This window comes from Protopterus annectens, chromosome 13.part0 (genome assembly GCF_019279795.1).
Source record: "Protopterus annectens isolate FY-2018-M chromosome 13.part0, PAN1.0, whole genome shotgun sequence".
Classification (NCBI taxonomy): Eukaryota; Metazoa; Chordata; order Ceratodontiformes; family Protopteridae; genus Protopterus; species Protopterus annectens.
Genome location: NC_056747.1, coordinates 43380050 through 43391142, shown reverse-complemented (window position 1 = coordinate 43391142; position 11093 = coordinate 43380050). Strand labels below are relative to the sequence as shown.

General features: G+C 35.5%; 1 long non-coding RNA gene across 1 annotated transcript; it reads left to right on the top strand.

The window, feature by feature from the left end:
• Positions 1-539: 539 nt before the first annotated feature.
• On the top strand, positions 540-8444 carry LOC122817573. The gene is made up of 2 exons (XR_006367297.1): positions 540-759; positions 8146-8444. It is a non-coding gene; the product is annotated as an uncharacterized LOC122817573 (long non-coding RNA).
• The last annotated feature ends 2649 nt before the right edge of the window (positions 8445-11093 follow it).

The following is an 11093-nucleotide window of genomic DNA, read 5'->3' as shown; positions in this document are numbered from 1 at the left end:
GAGTGTAACAATTACTGTATGAAAAAGGAAAGGAATGAGAGCGTAACAATTACTGTATGAAAAAAGGAAAGGAATGAGAGCGTAACAATTACTGTATGAAAAAAGGAAAGGAATGAGAGCGTAACAATTACTGTATGAGAAAAGGAAAGGAATGAGAGCGTAACAATTACTGTATGAAAAAAAGGAAAGGAATGAGAGCGTAACAATTACTGTATGAAAAAGGAAAGGAATGAGAGCGTAACAATTACTGTATGAAAAAGGAAAGGAATGAGAGCGTAACAATTACTGTATGAAAAAGGAAAGGAATGAGAGCGTAACAATTACTGTATGAAAAAGGAAAGGAATGAGAGCGTAACAATTACTGTATGAAAAAGGAAAGGAATGAGAGCGTAACAATTACTGTATGAAAAAGGAAAGGAATGAGAGCGTAACAATTACTGTATGAAAAAGGAAAGGAATGAGAGCGTAACAATTACTGTATGAAAAAAGGAAAGGAATGAGAGCGTAACAATTACTGTATGAAAAAGGAAATAAATGAGAGCGTAACAATTACTGTATGAAAAAGGAAAGGAATGAGAGAGTAACAATTACTGTATGAAAAAGGAAAGGAATGAGAGCGTAATAATTACTGTATGAGGAAAGGAATGAGAGCGTAACAATTACTGTATGAGAGAAAGGAAAGGAATGAGAGCGTAACAATTACTGTATGAAAAAGGAAAGGAATGACAGCGTAACAATTACTGTATGAAAAAAGGAAAGGTATGAGAGCGTAACAATTACTGTATGAAAAAGGAAAGGAATGAGAGCGTAACAATTACTGTATGAAAAAGGAAAGGAATGAGAGCGTAACAATTACTGTATGAGGAAAGGAATGAGAGCGTAAATTACTGTATGAAAAAGGAAAGGAATGAGAGCGTAACTATTACTTTATGAAAAAAGGAAAGGAATGAGAGCATAACAATTACTGTATGAGAAAAGAAAAGGAATGAGAGCGTAACAATTACTGTATGAAAAAGGAAAGGAATGAGAGCGTAACAATTACTGTATGAAAAAGGAAAGGAATGAGAGCGTAACAATTACTGTATGAAAAAGGAAAGGAATGAGAGCGTAACAATTACTGTATGAAAAAGGAAAGGAATGAGAGCGTAACAATTACTGTATGAAAAAGGAAAGGAATGAGAGCGTAACAATTACTGTATGAAAAAAGGAAAGGAATGAGAGCGTAACAATTACTGTATGAAAAAGGAAAGGAATGAGAGCGTAACAATTACTGTATGAAAAAGGAAAGGAATGAGAGCGTAACAATTACTGTATGAGAAAGGAAAGGAATGAGAGCGTAACAATTACTGTATGAAAAAGGAAAGGAATGAGAGAAACAATTACTGTATGAAAAAGGAAAGGAATGAGTGCGTAACAATTACTGTATGAAAAAGGAAAGGAATGAGAGCGTAACAATTACTCTATGAGGAAAGGAATGAGAGCGTAAATTACTGTATGAAAAAGGAAATAAATGAGAGCGTAACAATTACTGTATGAAAAAGGAAAGGAATGAGAGCGTAACAATTACTGTATGAGGAAAGGAATGAGAGCGTAACAATTACTGTATGAGAAAAGGAAAGGAATGAGAGCGTAACAATTACTGTATGAAAAAGGAAAGGAATGAGAGCGTAACAATTACTGTATGAAAAGGGAAAGGAATGAGAGCGTAACAATTACTGTATGAAAAAAGGAAAGGAATGAGAGCGTAACAATTACTGTATGAAAAAGGAAAGGAATGAGAGCGTAACAATTACTGTATGAAAAAGGAAAGGAATGAGAGCGTAACAATTACTGTATGAAAAAGGAAAGGAATGAGAGCGTAACAATTACTGTATGAAAAAGGAAAGGAATGAGAGCGTAACAATTACTGTATGAAAAAGGAAAGGAATGAGAGCGTAACAATTACTGTATGAAAAAGGAAAGGAATGAGAGCGTAACAATTACTGTATGAAAAAGGAAAGGAATGAGAGCGTAACAATTACTGTATGAAAAAGGAAAGGAATGAGAGCGTAACAATTACTGTATGAAAAAGGAAAGGAATGAGAGCGTAACAATTACTGTATGAAAAAGGAAAGGAATGAGAGCGTAACAATTACTGTATGAAAAAGGAAAGGAATGAGAGCGTAACAATTACTGTATGAAAAAAGGAAAGGAATGAGAGCGTAACAATTACTGTATGAAAAAGGAAAGGAATGAGAGCGTAACAATTACTGTATGAAAAAGGAAAGGAATGAGAGCGTAACAATTACTGTATGAAAAAGGAAAGGAATGAGAGCGTAACAATTACTGTATGAAAAAGGAAAGGAATGAGAGCGTAACAATTACTGTATGAAAAAAGGAAAGGAATGAGAGCGTAACAATTACTGTATGAAAAAGGAAAGGAATGAGAGCGTAACAATTACTGTATGAAAAAGGAAAGGAATGAGAGCGTAACAATTACTGTATGAAAAAGGAAAGGAATGAGAGCGTAATAATTACTGTATGAAAAAGGAAAGGAATGAGAGCGTAACAATTACTGTATGAGGAAAGGAATGAGAGCGTAACAATTACTGTATGAGGAAAGGAATGAGAGCGTAACAATTACTGTATGAAAAAGGAAAGGAATGAGAGCGTAACAATTACTGTATGAAAAGGGAAAGGAATGAGAGCGTAACAATTACTGTATGAAAAAGGAAAGGAATGAGAGCGTAACAATTACTGTATGAAAAAGGAAAGGAATGAGAGCGTAACAATTACTGTATGAAAAAGGAAAGGAATGAGAGCGTAACAATTACTGTATGAAAAAGGAAAGGAATGAGAGCGTAACAATTACTGTATGAAAAAGGAAAGGAATGAGAGCGTAATAATTACTGTATGAAAAAGGAAAGGAATGAGAGCGTAACAATTACTGTATGAAAAAGGAAAGGAATGAGAGCGTAACAATTACTGTATGAAAAAGGAAAGGAATGAGAGCGTAACAATTACTGTATGAAAAAGGAAAGGAATGAGAGCGTAACAATTACTGTATGAAAAAGGAAAGGAATGAGAGTGTAACAATTACTGTATGAGGAAAGGAATGAGAGCGTAACAATTACTGTATGAGGAAAGGAATGAGAGCGTAAATTACTGTATGAAAAAGGAAAGGAATGAGAGCGTAACAATTACTGTATGAAAAAGGAAAGGAATGAGAGCGTAACAATTACTGTATGAAAAAGGAAAGGAATGAGAGCGTAACAATTACTGTATGAAAAAGGAAAGGAATGAGAGCGTAACAATTACTGTATGAAAAAGGAAAGGAATGAGAGCGTAACAATTACTGTATGAGAAAGGAAAGGAATGAGAGCGTAACAATTACTGTATGAAAAAGGAAAGGAGTGAGAGAAACAATTACTGTATGAAAAAGGAAAGGAATGAGAGCGTAACAATTACTGTATGAAAAAGGAAAGGAATGAGAGCGTAACAATTACTGTATGAAAAAAGGAAAGGAATGAGAGCGTAACAATTACTGTATGAAAAAGGAAAGGAATGAGAGCGTAACAATTACTGTATGAAAAAGGAAAGGAATGAGAGCGTAACAATTACTGTATGAAAAAGGAAAGGAATGAGAGCGTAACAATTACTGTATGAAAAAGGAAAGGAATGAGAGCGTAACAATTACTGTATGAAAAAGGAAAGGAATGAGAGCGTAACAATTACTGTATGAAAAAGGAAAGGAATGAGAGCGTAACAATTACTGTATGAAAAAGGAAAGGAATGAGAGCGTAACAATTACTGTATGAAAAAGGAAAGGAATGAGAGCGTAACAATTACTGTATGAAAAAGGAAAGGAATGAGAGCGTAACAATTACTGTATGAGGAAAGGAATGAGAGCGTAACAATTACTGTATGAGAAAAGGAAAGGAATGAGAGCGTAACAATTACTGTATGAAAAAGGAAAGGAATGAGAGCGTAACAATTACTGTATGAAAAAGGAAAGGAATGAGAGCGTAACAATTACTGTATGAAAAAGGAAAGGAATGAGAGCGTAACAATTACTGTATGAAAAAGGAAAGGAATGAGAGCGTAACAATTACTGTATGAAAAAGGAAAGGAATGAGAGCGTAACAATTACTGTATGAAAAAGGAAAGGAATGAGAGCGTAACAATTACTGTATGAAAAAGGAAAGGAATGAGAGCGTAACAATTACTGTATGAAAAAGGAAAGGAATGAGAGCGTAACAATTACTGTATGAAAAAGGAAAGGAATGAGAGCGTAACAATTACTGTATGAAAAAGGAAAGGAATGAGAGCGTAACAATTACTGTATGAAAAAGGAAAGGAATGAGAGCGTAACAATTACTGTATGAAAAAGGAAAGGAATGAGAGCGTAACAATTACTGTATGAAAAAGGAAAGGAATGAGAGCGTAACAATTACTGTATGAAAAAGGAAAGGAATGAGAGCGTAACAATTACTGTATGAAAAAGGAAAGGAATGAGAGCGTAACAATTACTGTATGAAAAAGGAAAGGAATGAGAGCGTAACAATTACTGTATGAAAAAGGAAAGGAATGAGAGCGTAACAATTACTGTATGAAAAAGGAAAGGAATGAGAGCGTAACAATTACTGTATGAAAAAGGAAAGGAATGAGAGCGTAACAATTACTGTATGAGGAAAGGAATGAGAGCGTAACAATTACTGTATGAAAAAGGAAAGGAATGAGAGCGTAACAATTACTGTATGAAAAAAGGAAAGGAATGAGAGCGTAACAATTACTGTATGAAAAAGGAAAGGAATGAGAGCGTAACAATTACTGTATGAAAAAAGGAAAGGAATGAGAGCGTAACAATTACTGTATGAAAAAGGAAAGGAATGAGAGCGTAACAATTACTGTATGAAAAAGGAAAGGAATGAGAGCGTAACAATTACTGTATGAAAAAGGAAAGGAATGAGAGCGTAACAATTACTGTATGAAAAAGGAAAGGAATGAGAGCGTAACAATTACTGTATGAAAAAGGAAAGGAATGAGAGCGTAACAATTACTGTATGAAAAAGGAAAGGAATGAGAGCGTAACAATTACTGTATGAGAAAGGAAAGGAATGAGAGCGTAACAATTACTGTATGAAAAAGGAAAGGAATGAGAGAAACAATTACTGTATGAAAAAGGAAAGGAATGAGTGCGTAACAATTACTGTATGAAAAAAGGAAAGGAATGAGAGTGTAACAATTACTGTATGAAAAAGGAAAGGAATGAGAGCGTAACAATTACTGTATGAGGAAAGGAATGAGAGCGTAACAATTACTGTATGAAAAAGGAAAGGAATGAGAGCGTAACAATTACTGTATGAAAAAGGAAAGGAATGAGAGCGTAACAATTACTGTATGAAAAAGGAAAGGAATGAGAGCGTAACAATTACTGTATGAAAAAGGAAAGGAATGAGAGCGTAACAATTACTGTATGAAAAAGGAAAGGAATGAGAGCGTAACAATTACTGTATGAAAAAGGAAAGGAATGAGAGCGTAACAATTACTGTATGAAAAAGGAAAGGAATGAGAGCGTAACAATTACTGTATGAAAAAGGAAAGGAATGAGAGCGTAACAATTACTGTATGAAAAAGGAAAGGAATGAGAGCGTAACAATTACTGTATGAAAAAGGAAAGGAATGAGAGCGTAACAATTACTGTATGAAAAAGGAAAGGAATGAGAGCGTAACAATTACTGTATGAAAAAGGAAAGGAATGAGAGCGTAACAATTACTGTATGAAAAAGGAAAGGAATGAGAGCGTAACAATTACTGTATGAAAAAGGAAAGGAATGAGAGCGTAACAATTACTGTATGAAAAAGGAAAGGAATGAGAGCGTAACAATTACTGTATGAAAAAGGAAAGGAATGAGAGCGTAACAATTACTGTATGAAAAAAGGAAAGGAATGAGAGTGTAACAATTACTGTATGAGGAAAGGAATGAGAGCGTAACAATTACTGTATGAAAAAGGAAAGGAATGAGAGCGTAACAATTACTGTATGAAAAAGGAAAGGAATGAGAGCGTAACAATTACTGTATGAAAAAGGAAAGGAATGAGAGCGTAACAATTACTGTATGAAAAAGGAAAGGGAATGAGAGCGTAACAATTACTGTATGAGGAAAGGAATGAGAGCGTAACAATTACTGTATGAGGAAAGGAATGAGAGCGTAAATTACTGTATGAAAAAGGAAAGGAATGAGAGCGTAACAATTACTGTATGAAAAAGGAAAGGAATGAGAGTGTAACAATTACTGTATGAAAAAGGAAAGGAATGAGAGCGTAACAATTACTGTATGAAAAAGGAAAGGAATGAGAGCGTAACAATTACTGTATGAAAAAGGAAAGGAATGAGAGCGTAACAATTACTGTATGAAAAAGGAAAGGAATGAGAGCGTAACAATTACTGTATGAAAAAGGAAAGGAATGAGAGCGTAACAATTACTGTATGAAAAAGGAAAGGAATGAGAGCGTAACAATTACTGTATGAAAAAAGGAAAGGAATGAGAGCGTAACAATTACTGTATGAAAAAGGAAAGGAATGAGAGCGTAACAATTACTGAATGAGAAAGGAAAGGAATGAGAGCGCAACAATTACTGTATGCGAAAAGGAAAGGAATGAGAGCGTAACAATTACTGTATGAGGAAAGGAATGAGAGCGTAAATTACTGTATGAAAAAGGAAAGGAATGAGAGCGTAACAATTACTGTATGAAAAAAGGAAAGGAATGAGAGCGTAACAATTACTGTATGAAAAAGGAAAGGAATGAGAGCGTAACAATTACTGTATGAAAAAGGAAAGGAATGAGAGCGTAACAATTACTGTATGAAAAAGGAAAGGAATGAGAGCGTAACAATTACTGTATGAAAAAGGAAAGGAATGAGAGCGTAACAATTACTGTATGAAAAAGGAAAGGAATGAGAGCGTAACAATTACTGTATGAAAAGGAAAGGAATGAGAGCATAACAATTACTGTATGAAAAAAGGAAAGGAATGAGAGCGTAACAATTACTGTATGAAAAAGGAAAGGAATGAGAGCGTAACAATTACTGTATGAAAAAAGGAAAGGAATGAGAGCGTAACAATTACTGTATGAAAAAGGAAAGGAATGAGAGCGTAACAATTACTGTATGAAAAAGGAAAGGAATGAGAGCGTAACAATTACTGTATGAAAAAGGAAAGGAATGAGAGCGTAACAATTACTGTATGAAAAAGGAAAGGAATGAGAGCGTAACAATTACTGTATGAGAAAAGGAAAGGAATGAGAGCGTAACAATTACTGTATGAAAAAAAGGAAAGGAATGAGAGCGTAACAATTACTGTATGAAAAAGGAAAGGAATGAGAGCATAACAATTACTGTATGAAAAAGGAAAGGAATGAGAGCGTAACAATTACTGTATGAAAAAGGAAAGGAATGAGAGCGTAACAATTACTGTATGAAAAAGGAAAGGAATGAGAGCGTAACAATTACTGTATGAAAAAGGAAAGGAATGAGAGCATAACAATTACTGTATGAAAAAGGAAAGGAATGAGAGCATAACAATTACTGTATGAAAAAGGAAAGGAATGAGAGCGTAACAATTACTGTATGAAAAAGGAAAGGAATGAGCGTAACAATTACTGTATGAAAAAAGGAAAGGAATGAGAGCGTAACAATTACTGTATGAAAAAGGAAAGGAATGAGAGCGTAACAATTACTGTATGAAAAAGGAAAGGAATGAGAGTGTAACAATTACTGTATGAAAAAGGAAAGGAATGAGAGCGTAACAATTACTGTATGAAAAAGGAAAGGAATGAGAGCATAACAATTACTGTATGAAAAAGGAAAGGAATGAGAGCGTAACAATTACTGTATGAAAAAGGAAAGGAATGAGAGCGTAACAATTACTGTATGAAAAAGGAAAGGAATGAGAGCGTAACAATTACTGTATGAAAAAGGAAAGGAATGAGAGCGTAACAATTACTGTATGAGGAAAGGAATGAGAGCGTAAATTACTGTATGAAAAAGGAAATAAATGAGAGCGTAACAATTACTGTATGAAAAAGGAAAGGAATGAGAGCATAACAATTACTGTATGAAAAAGGAAAGGAATGAGAGCGTAACAATTACTGTATGAGGAAAGGAATGAGAGCATAACAATTACTGTATGAGAAAAGGAAAGGAATGAGAGCGTAACAATTACTGTATGAAAAAGGAAAGGAATGAGAGCGTAACAATTACTGTATGAAAAAGGAAAGGAATGAGAGCGTAACAATTACTGTATGAAAAAGGAAAGGAATGAGAGCGTAACAATTACTGTATGAAAAAGGAAAGGAATGAGAGCATAACAATTACTGTATGAAAAAGGAAAGGAATGAGAGCGTAACAATTACTGTATGAAAAAGGAAAGGAATGAGAGCATAACAATTACTGTATGAGAAAGGAAAGGAATGAGAGCGTAACAATTACTGTATGAAAAAGGAAAGGAATGAGAGCGTAACAATTACTGTATGAAAAAGGAAAGGAATGAGAGCGTAACAATTACTGTATGAAAAAGGAAAGGAATGAGAGCGTAACAATTACTGTATGAAAAAGGAAAGGAATGAGAGCGTAACAATTACTGTATGAGAAAAGGAAAGGAATGAGAGCGTAACAATTACTGTATGAAAAAGGAAAGGAATGAGAGCGTAACAATTACTGTATGAAAAAAGGAAAGGAATGAGAGCGTAACAATTACTGTATGAAAAAGGAAAGGAATGAGAGCGTAACAATTACTGTATGAAAAAGGAAAGGAATGAGAGCGTAACAATTACTGTATGAAAAAGGAAAGGAATGAGAGCGTAACAATTACTGTATGAGAAAAGGAAAGGAATGAGAGCGTAACAATTACTGTATGAAAAAGGAAAGGAATGAGAGCGTAACAATTACTGTATGAGGAAAGGAATGAGAGCGTAACAATTACTGTATGAAAAAGGAAAGGAATGAGAGCATAACAATTACTGTATGAAAAAGGAAAGGAATGAGAGCGTAACAATTACTGTATGAAAAAGGAAAGGAATGAGAGTGTAACAATTACTGTATGAAAAAAGGAAAGGAATGAGAGCGTAACAATTACTGTATGAGGAAAGGAATGAGAGCGTAACAATTACTGTATGAAAAAGGAAAGGAATGAGAGCGTAACAATTACTGTATGAAAAAGGAAAGGAATGAGAGCGTAACAATTACTGTATGAGAAAAGGAAAGGAATGAGAGCGTAACAATTACTGTAGCTTTGATAACATCTGGATTTATGTCTGCATTAATCAGTCTTATTGCAGTTGGATAAAAACTGTTCATGAATCTGGAGGTCCTGCAGTAGATACTCTGCAACCTTCTACCAGATGAAGTTTAGGGAACCAACCATACCCTGGATGACAAGTGCACTAAGTATTTTGCGGGACCTATTTTTACATCTCATTTCAAATAGCTCCTGTAATGTAGGAAGACTAGTGCCACAATCATTTCTGCTGTCCTTATTATTCTTTGCAGCTTCTTCCTTTTGGCCATTGTGCTGTTACTGAACCACCCAGTGCAGTTGGTGGTGATAATGCTCTCAATGGCTCCTCTGCAGAAGGTACTTAGAGCATTCATAGACAGCTTTGCTTTTATAAGCATTCTTAGGAAGTGAAGACACACTGGTGAGATTTTTTTAATTAGTTGGCCTGTGTTTGTACTCTGATATGTCTATTCCCAGGAACTTTGTAGTTTGGACTCTCTCCACATCTTCACCATTAATCTATGGGGCAGGTGCATGGTAGAGCTTTTTCTGATGTCAATAATGATTTATTTTGTGTTATTGACATTTTGGTCCAAATTGTTGTTATTGCAGCATTCAGTCAGGAGGCTGACCTCATTCCTATGCCCACTCTCGTCATCACCACTTATGAGTCCCAGCACTGTGGTGTCATCTGCGAATTTGATGATGTGGTTGTTGCTAGCTTTCACAGAGCAGTCATGGGTAAGGATTGTCAGCAGTAGAGGGCTCGGCACACAGCCCTGGGTGCTCCAGCATTGATTGTAATACTCCATGAAAGGTTGTTACCAGCACAGGACATTTGTGGTCTTCCACTCACGAAATCGAGGATTCAGTTGCACAGCTCTTTATTTATGCCAAGGTTCATTAGCTTTTCTTTAAGTTGCATTGGAAACACCATATTGAATGCCGATCTGAAATCTATGAACAACAACCTTGCATAGTTGTTCTTCTCAAGATGTTCCAATGTGAGGTGAAATGCCACTGAAATGGCATCAGCAGTTGATCTATTTGCCCAGTAGGCAAACTGCAGTGGGTCAAAGGATTGTGGTAGTACTGTAGTCAAATGCCTTTTCACTCATTACATTTGATGTAAGGACCACCGGCCTGTAATCATTTAGGCAGGTGGGGGTTGGCTTTTTTGGGCAGAGGGATTATGTTGGTAACTTTGAAGCATGCTGGTACTTTATCCTGGACAAGTGAGGTATTGAAGATGTAAGTCGAGGCCTATGCTGAGTTGGTCTGCACAATCTTTCAATACTTTCCCCAGAATGTTATCAGGGCCAGCAGCTTTCCTCGGGTTCACTTTCCTCAGTTGGTTCCTTACATCCACAACACTGAAGTTGAGTACTGTCTCCTTTTGGTTATTGAGAACTTTACAGCTTCCAGGTTGTTTTTCTCTTCAAATTTCCATAAAATGTGTTTAGACTGTCTAGAAATTCAGTGCTATCATCGCGCTGAGCTGCCTTGGTCTTGTAGTCAGTTAGCTGTTGAATACCTTGCCACAGGCTTCTTGAGCTTTTCGCATTCTCACAGCATCCCTGTATCCTCTTGCCACACTCCCTCTTTGATACCCTTATTTAGATGAACCCTTGCCGCACTTAGATCTTTCTTAATCTTTGCTCTGGAAGCAGTGTTTCTTGCCCTCAGCAGTTCGTACACCTTACTGTTTGGGCATGGTTTTTGGTTGGTTTTTACTTTAATTTTTTGTTTTATATCTCCATGCATTTGGATATGTAAGCCATGGCTGCCTCAGTATATTCATCTATGCTCACCAGATTATTCACCATAGCTGCCTT